This window comes from Maylandia zebra, linkage group LG6 (genome assembly GCF_041146795.1).
Source record: "Maylandia zebra isolate NMK-2024a linkage group LG6, Mzebra_GT3a, whole genome shotgun sequence".
Classification (NCBI taxonomy): Eukaryota; Metazoa; Chordata; class Actinopteri; order Cichliformes; family Cichlidae; genus Maylandia; species Maylandia zebra.
In genome coordinates, this window is record NC_135172.1 from 29,733,934 (window position 1) to 29,751,736 (window position 17,803).

General features: G+C 40.6%; 1 protein-coding gene across 1 annotated transcript in view; it reads right to left on the reverse strand.

Moving 5' to 3' along the window:
* Positions 1-17,803, reverse strand: part of usp43a (ubiquitin specific peptidase 43a) — a 137,587-nt gene that overhangs the window by 98,504 nt on the left and 21,280 nt on the right. The gene's annotated exons all lie outside the window — the stretch shown is intronic.

Here is a 17,803-nt window from a genome sequence, read left to right on the forward strand (position 1 = left end):
GAACTGTCTGTCACAGAACCCACACAGAGACAGACAACAATTCAAACTCGTTCACAGCTAATTCAGACTTAGAGATGAACTTAACATGCATATAATACATGATTTACTTCTAACAGTCAACGAAAGGCAAATTCAAAACTTTTGCAGTTCACCCATAGTGCAGGAACCATTCTGGATTCTTCATTATTCAATTTAACTAAGAATACAGAGCACACCAAGAATATAAACAGTTCATTATAAAGTTAACTTAAGTGTGCCAAACAAACATAACAGGAAAAAAATATGATCAAAACTGACTTTGATACTTAATTCTCTATGCATTACTAAATCAAACCACCGCATTTCAAAAGGCATCTCTCACCAGAATCAGGTCAACAACCTCTTAGCCAGACCCAAGATCGGTAAACAGATGCCGAGAATGAGACAAAACTGCTCATATGCACACTTAACACCTTTAAGACACATATGCACATGCATACAGAATATTCCGCAGATGCAAACAATAGGATAGACAAAGAAAAAGAACACTGAGACTCCACCGCTTCTTTATTTAGCACCAAGGGAATAATGAATACCACCACAATGTTGTTCCAGCTCTGCTATGGTCTGCCAAAAATAGATGCGGGGGCCGGCCGCAGCAATAACAAGTGAATACTAATATTCAGAGGCAGTAAGCTGTTCAATTGTCACACTGGGTATAATCCAAAAAACCCTCCTAATGCTAACAGATCTAGGCCATATTCAGCTGCCTCCTGTTGCTTGAGGGCGAAATTACCAGCGGCATCATGCTCCTGGCAATATAATTGATTTCTAAGATTTACATATCAGCCGGGTTTCAGAACTCAGCATGCTCGGGCTTATATAGCTGTACTTATTTTGTTCTCTAAATGACTATAGCGTCGAACTGTACACAAGCTACTTAAAGAAGAAAAAAAAGCAAGCAGAGCAATGAGCAGGTAGAAATAAGTTTAAAATATGTCAACCAGAGCAAGTAACTTAGCAAAAGTTGGAAGGTGGTATTAAATGGCTCTGCTGCTTCTCTTAGAGTTGGGAATAGGCATATTTTGGCCATGCCAATGAGTTTAGTCAGTTTCATTTTTACTTTTTTTCTGCACAAGCAGCCAGGTGTTATAGCCAGTCGATTAAAGCACGAAGAACTGATGTAAAGTGTACGTGCAAAAGCCTGGTGGACTCGTAGCAATGGGCTGAGAGATTAGGACACAAATAACTTTGACAATAAAAACTTTAGTTATTAGCAATGAGTGATGAAATTGAGTTTGGTGTTTCCATTAGACCAGTCCTCTAAAATGAAGAGCTTTTTTAGCTTTGGCAGCAAAAGCTATTCCCAGCATACTGAGGAAATGTTTCTGAGGTGCAAAAAGAGCCACGGTCACTTTGAAAAGAACACTGTGTCCTTCATCTCTTTTGTTCTCCCTTTTTTCTTTTTGTTTACTCCTGCTCTGAGCAAGGAGAGGTCAAAGAGGTACGCATCACAATCATCAGCAGAGCTAAGCACTATCGCATCACAGGAGCAGCAAACCCAACAGGACTCAGGGGTATTGTGTGCTCACATGAAGGCTCACCAGGAGCTGTGCACACAAACCCCCACCTATAAAAAAAAAATCACGGGTAGAAGAGCACGCAGATAAACTTCAAGCCAACCATTGTATTGTCTAATTAGATAAGTCATGCTTGAGCTTTGTCACCTTTAAACTGATTATACTGTTGATAACACAGGACACAACTACATTACTGCATGTCACCGAATCTTCTACGCGGTTCCTCTGAGGTATAAAACAATGTAGTGCTAAAGTAAACATTTGCACAAGTCTTCATCTGTTTGATATTGGTAGTCATTCAACTTCACTCACACCTAGAGAAACCACCTGGTGGTGAGTGGGTGCTTGTGAGCATAGCCAGCGTGATATACTTACAGCTAAGTAAAAACAAGAGCAGACTGTTGCTTTGACTGTCGTGGGATTCTGCATGGCTGCATCGTAACTATATTCCCACCTACAGCTTTCATGTGCTGCTCTCTTCCCATCCCGCCTGCCTTCACCTACTGCATCACTGCAGGGCATCACAACATGCACAATTTGGCACAGATACTGAAACACTCCAGTGTTATATCAACTGTCAAAAAAAAAAGCCATCTGAAATTCTTCAGAAGATCTAAGCAAGTAAAAGGTTTTCGAAGGAAAAGGAACAAAATCTGTGGCATATACACAAGTGTGCTATCTTTATCCCATCAGGACTCTCCTACTGCACAGTTTGAAACAAGATTAAAATGCCTTTGCAAAGACATGCTCTCAATTGTGAAAGCACAGAGGCCACGGAGAATGAAAATAAGAATGACGAAATATGAGCAATGAAGTATAACCCTCTTCTGACAGTGCACACTGGAGTATGAAATATTCCTCAGGAGTAAAAATTCTCACTGATGTGGGCAAATCTTAACAAGGTAGCAAGTCACAGTGATGCGTACGACCATCCCGCAACTCATACACATCATGACAACCATGACAATCAGAGAGGAACAACACGGATACTTGATTGCTGTCTTTCCTGTGACCCAAGATGTCCTGGTCTTCCCCCAAACTTTGCTCCGTTGAATCTCACCTCTGTTGGCACTCAGCTCTGTATGATCACTGAAGCATTTCTGCAGTGTAGCCACTCTAAATCTCTTTGGCCCTGTGCCCCCTTTGTCTGCTGGCAGAAGCACAGCTTCCCTTCAGAGATCTTCACACTCCAATCCCTACATGAAAACATATGCTGTTATCAAAGCCATGCTGATTCCCCGTGGCATGCATTCATGCGTGATGTTTGAGGGAGTCTGAAGCAGAGGGGAGTGAGTAGAAGTTTGACTTAATGTGTGTGGCTGTATATTTGAAGGTGTGTGTGTGTGTGTGTGTGTGTGTGTGTGTGTGTGTGTGTGTGTGTGTGTGTGTGTGTGTGTGTGTGTGTGTGTGTGTGTGTGTTTGCAGTTGTACGTACAGTACGTGCAGGCTTAGAGATCTGAAATCACTGTGATAATGGGAAATAGGAGGTCCGATCCTATCCAAGAATCAAACAGGTGGTGTTTAGTGTGCGGTTAGGCTGTTGGTATAGCGACAAAACAAGACAAGAACAAACCAGCAGAGACGTTTTAGCCATGAGGTAGAGAGATTAAATAATAACCCAAAAGACTTCAGATTTCAGCCTTGACACTGACAGGTGGTGTGTTTCTGCTCCCGGCTTAAAATTATGACTGTGATAAGAAACTCCTGAACAGGCAGCTTAGGTAACCCAGCCACTGGCCAAAATCTTCAAGGGGCCACAAGATAAATGCTTTGGCAATGAGCCTTACAAAGCAATTTAAGTATGTTTTTAAATATGTAAAATATGCTGGCAGTAGTTTAACATAATCATTACTGAGGAAAAGGTGAAGCAAGGTCAATGTGCAAACAATATTTTACAGTTTTCATGTACTTTCATTAGGTACACCTGTTCAACTGCCCTATAATGCAAATCTATAATCAGTCAATCACATGGTATTCATTTAGGGCTGAAGGCATGGTCTAGACGACCTGATGATGTTCAAACTGAGCATCCGAATGTGGAAGAAAGCTGACTGAAGTGACTTTGAACATGGCATGTTTGCTGATGTGAGTGTTTCAGAAACTGCTTATCGGCTGGAATTTACAGAGAACAGTACGAGAAAGAGCAAATATCCAATGAGCATCAGTTTTCTGGGTGAAAATACCTTGTTGATGGCAGAGGTCAGAGAAAAATGGCCAGTTGTTTGAGAGGCAACAGTGACCACTCGATACAACTAAGATAGACAAAAAAGCATCTCTGAGTGGAAAATGGGCTACAGCAGCAGAAGACCACACCAGTGTCGCTCCTGTCAGCTGAGAATAGAATATTGAATAACAATAATAATAATAGAAGATTGGAAATCATTGCATGGCCTGATGAGTATTGATATTTGCTGCATCATTCCAGATTTGATGGAAACAACAAGAAAGCCTAGATCTATGCTTTCTGCTGGAGTTTGTTGCTGACCATGCCCTTTATAACCAGCGAACGCCCTTCTTCTGATGGCAGCTTCCAGTACGATGATGCAACACCTCAAATCATCTCAAACAGGTTTCTTGAATATGACAATAAGTTCACTGTACTCTGTACACTGTATTCAGAGTCAGTGGCCAACAAATCTCACGCAAGTGTGCAACGCTATCATGTCAATATGGACCAAAATCTGTGAGGAATGTTTCCAGCACCTTGTTGACCAGTGTACATCAACGCAGCTCAAATGTAGAGCCCACTCAAAGGCCATGTGCCGCAGTCAGTTTTGATGAAGAAATGCAGTAGAGAACCGGGAACTGTAGAGTTACACGACGCAGACTGCAGAATGTAATTCAACATAGACGACATCAGGTGCATATAATAAACACCAACATGTCATTATTACATGACTACTAAGATTTAAATGTGTTTCTTCAAGCTACATGTACTGCTGTAAAAAAAATATCTGTTGCTTTATAGAAAAATACTGATTTACCGTCAGAATTTCACTTAAATACTGAAACTGCATCAAACATTACAGTATATTTTCATACATCCAGACTATATCAAGTTGTTTTTTCCTAATCATTTAACATATCCTACTCTTTTCACTTTATTTTTTCAATCCTCTGAGACTAACAATTTCAGAGAGAGAGAGAAAGAGAGGGGTATAATCACTATGTTCTTTTATTGAATCCTTTCACAGCAGCTGAGGAGAGAAACATGTTTTATTTTGTTTTGTTTTGTTCTTATTTATTACGACCAAAAATAAACAGTATCCAACCAAAGACGCTGACTCAGTTATCATCTGAAACCACATTTCTAATCAACCGGCGGGCTCAAGGGGCTTAACACAGTCACCTTGACTGCCAGTAACAGCTCTGATTCATCTCCTACATACCCGACGAATGCTTACTCACACATACACAAATAATTCTCATGTGCGCAAACATGCACATAGCAGATAATACGAAATACTAACAATATACAATACACTTTTCTGTGTTTTCTTTGCGTGAATTGAAATCGTTTGTGATCGCAACCTCACGCTCTGGTTGCCTTTCGCGTGGCCTCTCATACACACTAACAGGCGTGCAGTATTTAGAAGCTGTGCTCGGGCATGGTCATAATAGCTTTTAGTGCCTAAATGCACCTAAAGTTTGTGTCGCCAAAGGATGAGTGGCAACATTCATTGAGGTGAAAAAACCCACAAAATTCTGACAGCAGGCCATGAGTGACACTGGCATAGAAGTGGGAATGAATCCGAGTTGAGATGCTGCCATGGCTCTTCTTCCAAATGTGTTTCCACCTCAGAGAGGCAAAGCATGATCCTGCCAAATTCAGCCAGGCTGACCAGAAGTGTAATCTCTTCCAGCCATGCCCACGGCTCAAATGATGAAGGCCTGAAGAAATTCTCATGATAAAACCTGGCAAACGAAGCCTTCAGGTGATGCAAAGCCAGCTGTGACTGCAGTGGCTCTGATGCTCTATGTTGTACCAGAGAAATGTGACACTACCCACAGGAATGTATACTGTAACATTTCCGTATCTTTTCCACACAGTTTCCGCTGATTTAATTTTTAAATTAAATTTACACTCAACATAAAATTAAACCATAAAAACACAAGATTTTTTACTGGTTTTACCGTTTATAGAAATATTCATTTTATGTTCAAGTGTCCTGCTTCAAGAAGTAGTTGATCCCGTTAGCCCACTCATGAGTGACAACGAATGTGACTGCTGCAGAAGTCAACTTACCCAGTGTGGCCAAAATTTAGAAACTGCCAGGCATCTCTGATCAGTTATCTGTGCTAGGAAATGGGCTGCCTGCTGTGTGTGGTAGCATTCTGAATTTAGTACGTTGCATAACATGCTGACGTGATGTTTCTTAGAAAATTAGACATGGCATCTGAGGAGTGTGCGTTCACAGGTACAAATAAAAAGGAAACATGTATCTCAAAATAATTATTCCTCTTGTTATAAAAGATGCCATAGAAAAGAAAGAAGCAGGACCCAAAGAAAATAAAATGCGTGGACCTTGGACACAACCTTCAAAATAAAATATTCATTTCTGACTCAACAGAAAAAAAGATTATCTTTTAAAGAACAGCTTGGAATATAATGACTATATCATGATGTACATTTTCAATATACAGCCTTGAAATCAAAAGTCACATTTTAACAGCTGTGTAATTTTATTTTCTAAACTCTGCTCACTATTTTATACAGAGTTAAGATACCTTTCGACATGTGTGTTGTGGACGAGTTTCTCTTCGTAAGTTTTACAGTGTTTTGAGAACATTTTATAGGAGCTGAAGTGGCCACACTTTAACTCCTGGTCACAGCTTGATGATTTCGGTCTCCAGCAGGAAGAGATGATGTCTCCCACTGAGCGTGTGAATTAGGGAAGCCAGTGTTGACATACTGTAGCTGCTGGTTGCTTCTGAACACAGCCAGATCCACTCTCGTCTTTCACAGAAAGGCTGCCAGTTGAATGGCAGTCATTCCAGCACAGGGCAGGTTTTAACAAAAGTATGTTTGTACGTTTGTCAACACAATTGGAGAACTAGAACTTTGCTGATTTAATTGCACTTTGTAATCAAAAAGCTTCTGATAGAAAATCAAGCAGTGTCTACACAGTGTCTGCAAGCTTTTCTCAAAGTAGCAGAATGTAAAGCCAACATGACTGAACAAGGTCAATAAGAGATGGATGTTTTCATTACATTCTTTAAAAACTAAATGAATAAAAGCAATGCTATTAACCTCATGAGCCTGCCTTACTCTTACTGTACCATTAGCTTTTGCTCTTTCATGGTCTACCTGTGGATTTAGAAATCAGCTGGTTGTGATATGAATTTCATTACATTCATACAGAAATGCTGCACTGAGGCAATCTGTTGTGATGCACTGCACAGTGGGATATGCTGTGACAGTCCACCAGCCTACCAATGTGCCTGGTTTGTCCATGTATGCCAGTAACTCGCTGTGGCCAAGTGGCGAGTGAGACCCAAAACATATACCCAAAGCAACCCAGGGGTTTATTGAAGCAAAGAACTGGAATATTCTTGAATGTCTGAGTCAGTCATCTGATCTTAACCAAATTGAGCATGCATTTCACTTGTTGAAGGCGAAACCTTGGACAGAAAGGCCCAAAGACAAACAGCAACTAAAAGCCGCTGCAGTAAAAGCCTGGCAGAGCATTAAAAAAAGAGGTAGCCCAGCATGTGGAGATGTCCATGAGTTCAAGACTTCAAGCTGTCATTGCCAGCAAAGGGTTTTCAACCAAGTATTATTAGAAATTAACATTTTATTTTCAGTTATTTAATTTGTCCAATTACTTTTGAGCTTCTGAAATGAAGGGGTCGTGTTAAAAAAAATCCTATAGTTCCTCACATTTTTGTGAAATCTTTTTGTTCAGCCTACTGAATTAAAGCTGAAAGTGTGAGCATCTGAGTTGTTTCATTTTAAACTCATTGTGTAATGTGCAGAACCAAAAAGTTGTTTTTGTCCAAATATATATGGAACTAACTGTATCCTCAGGACAAAATGCAGAAACCACCACCTGACGCCACAGTTGGTCAGATTCCAAACACAAGCCTCCATATTTTAATACAGTGCAATTTAATTATATTTATATAGCGCCAAACCACAACAATAGTCACGTCAAGCTGCTTTATATTATAAGGTAAAGACCCTACAATAATACAGAGAAAACCCCAACAATCAGAAGACCCCCTGTGAGCAAGCACTTGATGACAACAGGAAGGAAAAACTCCTTTTTAACAGGAAGAAAGCTCCCACAGAATCGCATCGAGCAAACTAACAACAATTGCTTTACAATCTGGAAACTGGTACCTAAGTTAGTGAGGTCAAGTGAGGTCAAGCTTAAATGACATGAATGAAATGACAGCCATATTTTGCTGGTGACAAAACTGAACAGGAAACCACATTATCATTTTTACGTTGAAGTGTACCAGGAACTTGGTGTGATTAAAGGGAGTGAGAGAAGAGAAATTTCTAGAGAAGAATGCGATTGAGACACCGACAGAGCAACATAGGGACCGAGTCAGAGAGGCAGAAGGGATGTGGTCCAGAGCAGGGGAGGAATGAAAGAAATGCTGTCCATGCATTAAACCAGCTGACTCACCTCTATTCTTTCAGCTACAGCTAATTCGGCCTATTCAAAGCTAGCTTATGGTAACAAGGCAATCTGGGAGATAATGCTGGAAACCACTGGCATTGTTAACCCCACTTCCCCCTGTATTTCTCTGCTCTCTTCTCACCACCTTTGTCCACTCTCACTTCCTCTCTTTACTGGCACTTTCTTTTCACATTAAATTTCGAGTCCACAGCAACAAATAAATATGCCCACGCTGTTCTGTGCTTTCTTTGAACAAAACAATTGCCCTTTCACTTGTGTTTCTTTATGATTCTGGATCAAAAAGCCACACGCAAACAGCTGCACATGAACTTCTTCTGAGCATAGTCCTATCCCACAAGAACCCTGCGTGTATCCACTTGATTTCATGCAGTGCAGCAAGACCCGCCACTCTTTGGCTGTTACTATGGGGATGCCAGCTGGGCCAAAACAAAGGCAGAACAGAAAACGAGCAGCCTGAGACAAGAGGCACTGGCAGAGCTCTGACAGCCAAATCAGCCTTGGCTTTATAAGCTAGAACCACCTATCTCTGTTTTTCTGTGTCTCTTATTCCGAAGTGTTTATTTTCAGACAAATGTTGATTTAGAAGAATATATTAGGTTTAGTTTTTGAGATGAAGGGGAGAGAATTAATTAGCTTCCTAAGAGGAAGGACTCTGCTTGCTTTGATGAAGTTGTGCTCTGAGTTGACCAGTGGCAGAGCCTCTGGTTGTATCAGGAAAAAAAAGAGAAGTACCAAAGCTGATCTGCGCTTGGCATCCTGGGAAAGACAGAAAGAGATCCACTGCTAAAAGGCAACTTGACATCTTTTAAAACTAGCTAAGGTAATTTGACAGTGTTATATTGTGGACAATGCAGGAAATTGCACAGATTGAATATGTAAATAAATAAAAACACTTTTAAAACTTTTCTACTCTGTACTGAGAGACACAATAAGAATTGCACGAGGTTGGCCAGTATCCTGAAAGAAAAGTCACAACACTTCTGATGCCAACTTTGTGAATAAAGTCAACAAAGCCAAACAGAAAATATAAACAAATAAGACATAGAGATTTGAATTTCAGTTTCATATAGAGGTGATGTTCTCAAAAGCTCCTTTATTGATTTTAAAAACCAACACAGCAGCAACTTCAGAGAAATATTCCAGAGGCCTTTCAACGTGTCTCCGTGTAGGAATCAGTGTTTTATGGATAGAATTCCAGAAAAAGCCACTAAAACTGTCAGCTGAATCTGCCATCTTATTACTCTTACCTGCACATGGAAATGTAAAATAGAAATAAAAAAAAATACAAGTAAGTGCAAATAAATATTTATAATATTTATATAATAATATGACATTGCTTATAATTGTGTCACTGTGCCACCCAGCTAATGGTTTGGCTGCAAAATGGTAAAGGGGGTGTGATAAAAGGGCTACAGGTGTTCATGTTATGACTTGCCAACTAAACACTTAACTGTTGGTGTAGCAAGAAACTGTGACTCCAGACCAAAACAGGCCCAAATATGAGTAGTGAAGATCGGCAGAACTGAAGCTAATTATCAGTGGGTCTGTGTTGAAGGTTGCTTGTCTAATGATACCTGAGATTCATGCTTCCCCATGTAGCTGGTGGCCAAACTCTTACATGAGCAGTGCCAAACTCCAACCCCCCTAGGTTGTCGTCAAATATAAGCTCATTGCTTAATAGCACATTTAATAGAGCTTAAAGATCCGCAAGATCTTCAACTTTTTGCAGATGATGTGAGTCTGTTGGCTTCATCAGGTGGTGACATCCAGCTCACACTGGAGTGATTAGCAGCCAAGTGTGAAGTGGCAGGAATGAGAATCAGCAACTCCAATTCTGGGGGCCATGGTCCTCAGCCAGAAAAGGTTGGAGTGCCCGCTTGAGTTATTGCCCCAAGTGGAAGAGTTTAAGAATCATAAGCGTCTTGTTCATGAGTGCAGGGAGAGGGGAGCGGGAGACTGACAGATGGATTGGTGCATCCCTGCAGCTGCAGTGATGCGGACGCTGTGCTGGACTGTCGTGGAAGAGAGAGCTCAGCGTAAAAGCAAAGCTCTCGATTTACTGGTTGATCTATGTCCCTACCCTCACCTATGGTCACAAGTTTTGGGTAGTGACCAAAAGAACAAGATCGTGGATACAAGCGGCAGAAATGAGATTTCTCAGAGAGGTGGCTGGCCTCTAATTTTATGATAGGGTGAGGAGTTCGGGCATCTGGGAGGGGCTCAGAGCCGCTACTCCTCCACATCAAAAAGAGCAAGTTGCGGCAGTTCGGCATCTGACAAGGATGCCTCCTGGGTGCCTTCTGGGTCAGATGTTAAAAGCATGTTCCACCGGGAGAAGGCCCCAGGCCAGACCCAGGACGCCTTGGTGTTTTCCCGGACAAGCTGGAGAAGGTGGCCAATGAGATGGAGGTCTGGGCTTCTCTGCTTAGGCTTTTGCCCCCACGACCTGGTGCCGGATAAGCTGATGGATGGTTGGATGGATGCTTAATAGCAAGAGTGGTTAAGTGACCATCATAGTAGGTTTTTTTGTTGTTGTTTTGGTTTTTCTTGAAGATTTAGGCTTTAACAATTTTGACTAAAATGCTGCAAAATTATCAGCAATTGACAGAGTTCTTGGTTTTTTAACTACTGTAAAATAATATGTGGATAGTACATTTTATGCATTACTTTGTATTTTTGCCATTCTAGTAAATAATAATGCTGCCATCACCGATTAAAGTGCTTCTGTTTTTTGAGCCACGCAAAGTCAGTGCCTCTTTTTAAACCCTTTATCCTTCTGGAAAATCTGCCACACTGGCACATTAGCACTTAAGCTGCAGTAAAACCAACAGGAAACACACACACACACACACACACACACACACACACACACACACACACACACACACACACACACAGCTACAATGAAAAGTGTCACACTACTCAAAACAAGCTGAGGGACTAAAAATCTATATTATTTTAAGCCTCGGAACTATGCCAAGATTATTCATAATTATGTTTTTCATCAAATACAAATCAGTTATTTTGTATTATTTATTTTCATTCTTCATTGGATATTATGATAAATGATTTGAACTTAAGCAAGATATAAATAAATCATTAGAGTTTCAGGCCATTGAGGACAATGACAAACACTAAAGAGCTGGTGAGACAGGAACAGGTCAGACTGCATCACAGAGACGGGTCCTGTTCAACAGGCGCACAGGTGTCAGGAAGAGACAACCATATAAGGACGCCAAGAATCTGAAGGTGGGTGTGGTGGAAGTGAACAAACGTGAACGTTGAACCTCTAGTTTACACTTTGCTTACTTGAATATCATCAACAAAAAGTATATTCACATGTTCCTTCAGTTTGCATAGCCACCAGCAAGACCAGTTTTCAGGAACAAACACTGCTTCATGCAGAAGACAACACAAGGCAGTAAGCACTAAAAAATGTTGCAGGAACTCATTGGAGGATTTACGACTGAATGATTATTCTTCCTGGCTTCCTGTTACCTTCCTGACATTTTACAAGTGAATAACAGCCCACAGGTATCTGTATCTTCTTATGAATAACTAGGCAAAAAACACATGAGATCTGGTACCATAATCAACAGAGCTAATTTTGCACCTTTCATGCAATTTACCCTATGATTAAACCTGCTGAGTAATTTTCAATAGCCAAAAGGCATTCTGACAAGAGACAAATGTACTGCACTTCAGAAAATAACTAATTGCAGGGTGTAATAAAATTACCACCTTGCGGTTATATACCTCCACCAATTAGTCAAGTTTACATCCATATTTAACGTCAAAGGATGCCATTTTCTGTAACAAATTGTAACAATTTTAAGAATATAAGGTTATATAAGTAAAAATAAACTAAAATAACATGATTAGGTTTTCTTGTTCTAGTTGTGGAGTATGAAGTAGCTGACAGTATGTTATTTTATACATCCTAAAAAGTGTTATACATGAGCAAGTTACTGCCAAATGTGTTCTGTGAGGTCAAAATGACCTTTGACCACCAAATTCTAACCCTGCGTGAGTCTAAATCATTTAGTGACAAATTTGAGGTGTTCGTAAAACTCTGTGTTCACAGCAACAAAAAAGTAGTGCAAAGGACATCTGCCTTCAGCCATGGCTGTCAACACTGTAGAGACATAAAAACTGGTCTGCAGTAGCTGGTGACCTATTAGTGTCCCCTCCTCCAAAAATAATACACTACACTATACCCTACAAAATATCCTAAGTCCTACAAATCTCTCTCTACTTTCCACTTGCTGTCTGTTTGACTTCCTTGGCTTCTAGTTGAGTACAGAACAAGTTTATCAGCTGCTCTTGAACATCTAAAAAAAAAAGGATTTCCTTTGAAATATTAATAGATTTGATTAAAGGCAGGGATAGCTCAGTAGGTAAAGTGGTCGCCCCATGATCGGAAGGTCGGCGGTTCGAATCCACTTAACGGCTACCCTGAGGTACCCCTGAGCAAGGTACCGTCCCTACACACTGCTCCCCGGGCGCCTGCTTAGTGGGCTGCCCACTGCTTCACAGAGTGAATGGGTCAAATGCAGAGAAAAACAAGTAATTTCCCCATGGGGATCAATAAAGTATCCATTATTATTATTAAATGTTTCCAAACAAATGTTGTGAATATTTAATTCACATAGTCGAACTCATTAAAAGCATTTTGCAGTAAATGCCTAACAGCAGGTTGGTGCCAGTGTCTATAATTTACTCGTAAATACTGACAGGAGGACTGACAGGAGAACTGACAGGAGAACTGACCGTAGAACGTAGCATGAACAAGTTCTGAAATAGAAAGTACGCCCGTCAAAACTTAAAAAGAAAAACAAAAGAGAGTTACAGAAAGCGGCAAGTAAAAGAGGGCTAGCAAGCCAGATCTCTGTCCTGTTGACTCCTTTAAAAAATAGGGAAGTTTTAAAAGCTCTGTTGAAAGCTTTTCCACGCTGTGTCACACATTAACACTCCCAGAAGTGATGCCTGTAGGTCACGAAGGAAGGACAGGAGGCGGTCAGCAGGATGTATCTGCGGCAATCTCCTGAGCACGAATCAATCGCTGGGCTAACATTGCTGCCACTTATAGATCTCCTCTGTGTCTGTCTCTGTCTCCCTCTCTCTGTGACTGTTTTACCCCCTGAGAGGACATTTTTAATTTTTCATAACCTCCTGTAGCATGGCATTTCAGTCACAGCACTCCTCTGTAGGAGTGCTCTGCGGATAAAGGTAGAGGCAGATTTCTATTTTTTACAAGTCCAGCCAACTTCATAGTAGTTATCTGCATGGCAGTCACACCATTGCTACTAAAGATATCATTTTCAGCTGTGCTGGAGTTGGTAAAGTTTGGCTTAAGGGTGAATCACTTTTGGATAGATGTTCTTTAAAGAATAATATACAGTCAATACCTGACAGTTCTCCTCTAACTTATTTAACTTTCTTGTCTTTCATCCCAGACTATGACTCTAAAAGTCAATACGTGCCAAATCATACTTGATTTAAGTCTAACCACTGATCTTGTGCACCTTTGAACTCATTATAGAGCTGCTGCAATTTTTATTCGTTAGTGATTAGGGTGGGTGGTGAGTGAAGATTATGTTGATCTGTTCAAAAAGGCTCTGTGTAAAGTGACATGCACCACAGTTCGGGACATTTCTGCTGAGCAGTCTCGCTCAGACGCATCAGGACATTAGAGCAGAATATCCCTGTGACAGTAAAAACTCCTGACCTGGTGTTCTTGGCCACTATTTACTTTTCGCTGAAAGCTGCTGTTTAGTCTGTGGGTTAAAGCTGGAGACCCTTCTCTCACACTAGTGATGATCAGAAACATCAGTGTCAGAATTTACAGTCTCCAAAAGAGCAATTTAAGAAATATCAGTCTGGATCTGGGCTGAAGGTGCATGAGAAGATGATCTTGGAAGAGAGGCTGGTTAGAGGGCACCTGGCTAAATAGAAAGAAGCTTCTGGTCCCCCCAAGAGGCATTTGTTTGTTAAACTGCCCCTCACAGAAAGTCGCAGTGCCAAGGGGTGAACTGGTGAAAAGTTGTACCTGTACATGAGCTGTGTTAGAGTTTTGCTACTTTTTTTCTTCTTTATTTCTCTTGTTAGCTTTAGTTTTCTTCACCATTGCACAGTAAATATGCTGTAAAAATCCACTGCCGTGAAGAAAATAGGCAAATAAAAAAGAAACTAGACTCTTGAACAGTGTTTAAGGGCCCCCTTCTTTCTACCTTTACCAATCGGTCAACTGTCACAGCTGCTTTTAGCAAAAATCCCTCCTTAAACCTCTACAGAAGCCGCTTGCACAGCAAGTAAACAGCTTGTTAGGTGTCATTACAGAACATTGTCAAAACATTGCTTAGTGGCTTGAAAATAGCTCTGATGGTTTTTGTTTCCAGACTGTTTTCATCACCTTTATCACCTGAACTTCTGTTGCAGCCTTGTGGTATAAAACTAGCAGCTACAACAGTGGCATCCTGCTGCTTCAGAACACTTGCTTAAAATAAGACACTGTGTTCAAACAAATAAACAGAAAAATGCTCAAATATGGATTGTTTCTGACCTTATCTCTCTGCGGGGTCTCATCTCTGTTCTTAACTCTGAAACTCTCGCAGAAAATCCCAACCTTCTCCGTTACCGCTCTCAGCACTGGACATATGTAATAGTGTCCTCAGGCTTTTCTTCCTTGCTTTGTTTCCTTTCTGCGAACTCTCCCACAGCCATGCATACTACGAAAGTTCTGAATTCACAAGAAAAAAAACAAAAAAAGTACTTCGACTCATAAGCTCTAGTGGGCATAGTGCTAGTGTTCCTCCTTCTTATTCTCTTTCACTTTACATCCTCTTTCTTGCAATTTGCTTCGGTGAATTTTTGAGGGATGATGCAATGAATTAAATTAAAACAGAGGAAGGTTGTCTTAAATTTCAAGGCTAACACAAAAGTATAGGTGACGTATTGATCAGTTCAGGCTTGATACAAAGGAATTCCAAAGCACTGTCAGAGCCGGGCAGTGGAAATCAGGCCAAAGTAAAAATGGGAATTGTGGCTGTGGGTATTCACCTCAATACCCACAGCCACACAAGCCCAGCCCAAAAAATCTGCATTATGTCTCTTTAGAGTTTCAGAGAGTGTACGAAGAGGGTGGGCGGTGGTGGATGGGTGACAGGGCACGATAAGGCTTACTCATTCATCCATCCCTCACTAGCTAGTAGATCAAGATATTACGTCAGGAAAGAGGCTTAAAAAGACATTTGAACATTGGAGGTGAATTATGAATGAAGCCGTGGCAAGAAAGAGAAGGCAAAAAGATATGTGGAGAAATATTTCAAAGACCGGAGGTCTCCACCCCCCCTCATGTAAATCCTATTAGAGTGGTAGGATAGCAAAGTGGGATTAGCTGACCTAGTCCATTCGGTCCAGACTGCTTCACACTGATAAAACACATCACTCTCAGATACACTGCTACACAGAGGTTCCTGCATCTTACTTACAGATGTACAGCCTCAGTGTTGTGAAGGCCTTAACAAGCCAACAGGATCCAACACGGCAACAACATGCTGCGAGAGTTCTTTTCAACATCAAACATTTACCCCCCCTTTTTTTTCCAACGGTAACCCTCTTTGAAAACTGCATCAAAAAGAAATACTTGTCTCACACACACACACACACACACACACGCACGCACGCACGCACGCACGCACAAAGAATAATAACTCCAGGATAAAACTCCAGGATGTTTCTTTCAGGAATGAGCATTCTCTCTCTGTCAGGAGGAATCTGTGGCATCTTGGAAATGTCACTTGCTGTTACAATCAGGTGGCTGGCCCGGTGTTTGCTATGTTAAGGGTTATACTGCCACAGAGAAGGAGGGGAGAAGCAAGCTGGGCAGTAAAGAGGGAGGGGGTCAAGGTTTCACAACAGAAGAACCTGTCTGATGGTCATCCTTTCTCTCCATCAGTTATTGTTAAATACAAGAGATTGTGTAACATTTTAATAGGAAATCATTCTGATTAGGGACAAACATGGGGTTTTGTGAGTGAAATTGAACATCTACTGCATCCATATCTTTTTGTTTTGTTGTGAAGGCTGACTGTCTACCCATGAAAGAGTATGCTGCTTTTTCTGCCTGTTCATGGCTAGTTTGAGAATTTCTGTGAACTGATCCATGATACTGCCAAGAAACACAGCTTGTGCACTCAACTGGTACAGAGAAATACGGAGGCCACCTTAACAAACAAATGTCAACGAACGGTTTCAGGTTCACATTTAATTATTAAAATGTCTCATTGATGGTGCTGTTAAGATTAAATCTGTCCTTTCCTAGCATCACATAACAAGAAAACACGTTTTGATTGGTCAGTTTATTAACTTGTTATCATTAAAAGCTGAAGATGCATCTATAACATCTAACCTACAACAGACTTACAACAGTCACACCTAAAGACCGTTCTCATCAACAAGCAAGATGTTTTGACTGAGCAAATGCACTAAACTACACACCAAACAATGAGTAAGTAACAACTAGAACTTTTAACAGTGCAACCTTGCAGGTAGCCGACGCAAAAGTGACACGTTTCATGGTCGATGTCAGGTGGAAATGTCAAAAACTTTCTGGATCTCAAGACTTAAGATGAGAATCCTAATATACCACCTATGCTATGATTTTTCATGCACACTATTAACACCCCAATTACAAAAAGTGATTCAATCCAGCTTGGTCTCATAAGCAACAACTATCCCAAAAGGCAACAGGAATTACAACCCTAGGGTATCACTTTTGGTCAGTTTGAATCAATCAACACAATTTCAAGGTGGGAATATGAAAGTCACCAGTTCAGCAGCTGGCTACATGTAAAATATAATCCTGACTTGTTTAATAATGAGTAGCATCTTGGCAGAACGCATTAATGTTACAGGCATATAATCCTCAATTATTCTTTTTAATATTTAATGAACATTTGTCATAATTAGATGGTAAATTCTCGACATATGATCAATCATGTTTTTGAAGTCACAAAACCATATCAGGCGTTCCTTTGGCACTCAGATACTAATATTACTGAGAGATTAGTTTGTAGTGAAAAAGGTTTGGAAGATTCTAAGTTTTATGAGACTTGAAAGCTGCTTTTAAAATTTCATAAAGGCTCCTATTTACAATGTGAGATATGAAATATTAGCAGCTCCTTGACGCTCAACAGTAGTATTTTCAACTAGATTTTTTTATGTTCAACATTTGCATTTTTCTTGTCAACATCATATTATTAGCATTCTGTAGCAGCGTTGACTTGTTTGAACAGTTCCACGGTTAACTTGGAGCATTTTCTGCTTTATTTTGAGCCATCACTATACAGCAAAGTGCAGCTTCTCAAACAAATATATCTCCCTTCTTTCAGATTTCCATTTTTATTAGCGTGAAACACGTCTCTGTCTCCCATAGTGAGAGACAGAGACACTTGCATTTTTGACAGGCGCAGGAGGCAGATGCGATCTAAGAGTGTCGATGTCCTGATAACTGACACCATTGAAGAAGACACCAGATCAAGGATGCCTCAACCTCCCCCTATCGCCCTACCTGTCAACTAATTCATTCACTGA